Genomic DNA, 5,091 nt, shown 5'->3' on the forward strand with positions numbered 1-5,091 from the left:
AAAAGGGGATTGGACCTACTAGGGCCCTTTCCCCAAGCGTCTGAACAAGTGAAGTATCTAATAGTGGGAGTGGACTACTTTATGAAGTGGATCGAAGCAGAACCATTGGCCACCATTACAGCCCAGAAAAGTCAGAAGTTCCTCTACAAGAACATCATTACAAGGTATGGAGTTTCCCACTCCATCACCACCTATAATAGAACCCTGTTCACCAACTCTACCTTCAAAAACTTGGTAGCCAGCATGAAGATCAAGCATTAGTTCACCTTGGTAGAGCACCCACAAACAAATGGGCAAGCTGAGGCAGCCAACAAAGTTATACTGGTTGGGTTGAAGAAAAGACTATAAGATACAAAGGGGGCCTGGGCCGAAGAACTCTCTCAAGTACTATAGGCTTATCGGACTACACCTCAGTCTGCCACGGGAGAACACCATTCCGACTTGCTTATGGCGTAGAAGCCATGATACCAGTCGAAATCAACAAGCAAAGTCCAAGAGTGAGATTCTATGACGAGGTTGGCAACATTTAAGCACACAAAGAAGAACTTGAACAACTCTATGAAGTCCGAGAACAAGCCCAGATAAGGGAAGCCGCGTTGAAGCAAAGGATGACAAACAGATACAACAAGAAAGTTTTTCGAAGGAGCTTCACCCTAAATGACTTGGTGTTGATTAAAAATGACATCGGCGTTAACAAGTCGGGGGAAGAAAAACTCGCTGCTAATTGGAAAGGGCCATATAAGATAAGTGAAGTCCTAAGAAAGGAATACTTTAAGGTAACCGACTTGAATGGTACCGAGCTCCCAAGGTTGTGGCATGCTTGTAACATGAAGAGGTACTATAGCTAGAAGCGAACTCTACTCCCTGATGTACTCTTTTTTCCTACTTCATGGTTTTTTCCCAAAAGAGGGTTTTAACGAGGCATCAAAGTGGAGGCTAAGGGTCAATACGTCTTAAAATTCCCTTAGTAGCAAAAGTTACCTTCATCAATAAATAAAGATTTTTATCTCTTTATAATTCCATTACTGTAATCATTATTCTATGAAACGCACCGATTTAAGCTCGAAAAAATGTCAAAATCTCATGACCGACCTCCGTGGTCGGCAGGATGAAACGACGAGGTACAAATCGATGTAAAGAGGTTACAAAGACGATCATGATAACTCGGGATCTCAACCACTTAAACGACTAACTAGTCGGAAATCCTGAGAAATTCGAAATGCATCACAAGAATAACCTAAGTTACGAAACAATTCAATAAGCAGAAAATTGAATATACGAGGAATGCAAAAGAGATAAGAAAAATCCTACCAATCTATTAAAAGCAAAAGCAGTTTTCAGAGTCTACGAAAAATCTTACGGAAACAGCTTACCCAGCACAAAGATTTTTTCACAAAAAATAAAAAGGTTTCCATAAAAAAACCTTACATAAAACACAACAAAGCATGCATAAGCAAAACATTTCATAAAAAACCATTATCCAAAAAAGAGAAAATAAGCAACATTTTTTGTTAACGGCCAAAATGCCAAAAAAGTCAAGAACTACCACCACAAACAACAAAAAGATAAATTGTTCAAAGGGGCCCACAAGCCGGGCCCCAAATAGCTGAAATTAATTAGAAGAAGGATTGGAATCACCAATAGGAAGGGAGCTCAGATCTGAAGCAAGAAGGGTCGGAGCGGTCTCTTCGACAGCGGAAGTCGGAGCCTCTGAAGAACCCGGCAGGTATCCCTCCTATTGCTCCTCACGAGGAGGAGACTCAATAAGCCTTTGCCCACGGGTCTTCAGCTCGGAATCTATCTCAGGACGAGGAGGGGAGACAATAGCTCCATCAATGACGATCTTGTCGGGATGGAAAGGAGAAAGGTCCAAGTCAGGAGCAATAACTCCGACCTGTTCCTTAAATATCCTCCAAGCCTCCTCCGAGCTCTCCGCTACAGAATCCTCCAAGTCCTGATAAGCCTCCCGGTTCGACTCCAACTATCTTTGTAAATCAATATTTTCAGAAAAGACCCTGACATAGTTCTGCTCCGCCTTCTCCTTCAGGCCCTCCGTCATAGCACATTAACCCATAAGCTTCTTCTTCCTCTCCTGAAGCCGGATTCGCTCATCCCTCAGCCAGGCCACCTCCTTTTGAAGTCGCTTATCCTCTTCTTGATAAAGGGCAAGCCTCCCCTGAAGTTCGTCTATAGTTTTTTGGGAAGAACCCAAAGAACTCAAAGGAGTTTTGTCCAAAATATCAAGAAGAGCAGTGCAGACACCAGCAGTTTGCACCCTTCCCCGAACCAAAATTTGAAGATGATTTTGAAGGAAAACGTCATCCATAGAAATCTGGCTATGAGGAAAGATGTGCTTCTGAACTAACTTTAGACCGTCGAAGCCGGACTCTCCAGCAATAGAGCCAGACTCCGAGGTCTTACGCTTCTTCTTCTCGGGTTCAGAAAGAGGTCGGACTGGGGAGATAGGGGGATGAGGGAGAGGAGTAGAAGCAGAGGTTACCATAATTGCACGAGAGGAGGTCCCCAAGTTTTTAGGAGGAGGAGGAGGAGGAGTGCCAGCAGCCCCAGCCTTCGCCGCATCCGCCCGGGCCCGAGCCTTCATTTTGGCCTCCTGGACCTTCTAATAGGTAGCGCTAGATCCACTCTTCACCATTTCTGTAAAAGAGGAAATAAGATCATCAGTTTACAAGTCGGGAGCTCTCCAACAAACAAAAGAAATGAAAACAACCTAATTGGGTCTGCACAAAACTTGGAGAACCCAAAAGAAATTTCTTAGTATCTAAATTAGGGGCTCTCCCCCAAGCCTCTCGGAAAAATCCCACGATGGCCTCCTCCAACTCATCCAAGTCATCCAGGCCATACTTCTCAACAGGGGAGGCCTCCAACCAATAAAGAGAAAATCAGGGTTCATGGTTATCATTTAAGAAAAAAGGGTGATGGCCCTCTGCGGCTTGGACTTTGAAGAAAAAGTTTTTGAAGTCATGAAAAGATTTGTCAAAAATTGAAAAGACCTTCCGTCCCTGAATAGCTCGGAAGGATACCCACTGCTGTTTATTATTCTGGGCACTAAATGGTTTGGTCAGATGGAAAAGATAGAAAAAGATCTTTAAAGAAGTCGGGAAGTCAAGCTCTCGGCTGACGAGTTCGTAAATTCTCATAAAACTCCAAGAGTTGGGATGGAGTTGAGTAGGGTCAACTCGGCAATGAGATAGTACCTCTATTTCAAAATCGGAAAAGGGGAAGGAAATCCCCAGGCAGGTAAAAAGACAATCATACATAAAGAAAAAATGAGGGTCAGAGTCAGCATCCCTCTCACAACAAACCCGGTCTTCAGGACTCGGGGCCAACAGTTCGTATTTAGGCTCATCAGCCTCTAAGCTACAGATCCTATGGTGAATGCGAAATTCGGTCAGGTAGTCGGTGTTTACTAAAGGTTCCTCCTCAAGTACAGTATCATCTACCCATCTCGAAAGAGACTCAGGGATATGGAAAGACATTTTTTCAACAAAAAGAAGTGGGTGTAAAAGCGATAAGACCTACAAAAGAAAACAAAAAAGAAATCATCAAAAAGCAGGGCTCCCAAAGACAAAACAGTCTTTCTCCAAAAAAGCGAAGAATCACCAAACCGACAAACAAACTTGAGACAGTACTAAAACCTCAAACAAAAAATCGTAAAAGCATGAAAAACTCCTCCAACATGCAAAGTAAAAGCGCAACCGATAGAAGAAGATATAGAAAGGACTAACCTTTATCTGTAGATTCAAAGAGGAGTAGGCACAACAACAACGAAACGCCTCAAGAAGGAAGACCAAAGAAAGTTTTTTGAAATAAGAAAGAATAAGAGTATAGGCAAGAAGCTTCAGAGATGAAAGAAAACACAGAAAAGAGAGGGAAAAGTATTTATAACACGCCAGAGGCACAATGGTAAATTGACGTGGTCATTAAAAGAAACGGGCCGTTACCAATGTAACTGCCCCCACGTGTGAATACGAAACCCCAAACGATGCGACGTTTGATTAGACACAGCAGTTGAAGAAACCTAAAATCACGTCGGTTCTAAACCAAAATCACGTCAGTTCTAAACCGAAATCACGTCAGTTCCCAACTTGAACAAATTCGAGTTCAATTAATACTCGAATCCAACTCATACGTAAAGAGATCGGACTCGAGTAGGGTCACTGTTCATACCCTGGCCCAACACCATGGTCCAAGCCCAAGTAAGCCAAAAAAGCCCAATCCAAAGGTTGACCTTCACCACCCACCCAACCTCTTCTAAAAAGGTCGGGCATAGATTCCTCCCCAAAGAGGTCGGGATCGAGATGAGTTAGCAGATAACACTTATTCAAATAAGTAACTGTCCCCAAAAATCTCTCAACCCACTTCTAGGAGCACTATCTCAACAACCCTAAGATAAAGGGACGGTTATCCACCCCCAAAAGTAGAACTACCCCAACGGTAGTTATTGGATCACTACTATAAATACACTGACACCTCTCAGGTATCTCTAAGTTCCAATACTTTCTAAACCTACTTACTCCTTTTGCTAACTTAGGCATTGGAATATTTTTACAGGTACCACCCCCCATTCTCTGAAACGCATAACTCGGACGGCGACTCTCGAGCACGAACAAGTCAAAATTTACCTTCTTTTAATGTTTGAACCAACCTTTCGAATCCAATCCACTTATTTCAGGTTAGTTACGTAATAAGAGTTATGTCATGTATCTAATATCAATAACATCGGATTTTTAACCAAATTAATTGCAATTAATAATGTTTAAATACATATCAACTTATTACTAGTAGGACATAACATGTGATACAATGGAACAAAAAATCTCCGTCTCTTTCTTAGTAATTTTATTTACGTGTTATGATATACGTAGCAAAAATAAAGCACGTAACTCACATTTTAGGTCTTTAAAAGATTCCAAACTTCAGATTTTTTCAATATTTAAAAAAAATGTTCGAGATAAAACTACAAGAATGAATATGATTAAAAGTTAAATTAGTTAGTATATCACAATTAAATTCTTTTTTAGTAATTAAATCTATGAGTTATTATTAGTCACCAAAAAAAAAATCTATGAG

Source organism: Arachis ipaensis, chromosome B01 (genome assembly GCF_000816755.2).
Source record: "Arachis ipaensis cultivar K30076 chromosome B01, Araip1.1, whole genome shotgun sequence".
Lineage (NCBI taxonomy): Eukaryota > Viridiplantae > Streptophyta > Magnoliopsida > Fabales > Fabaceae > Arachis > Arachis ipaensis.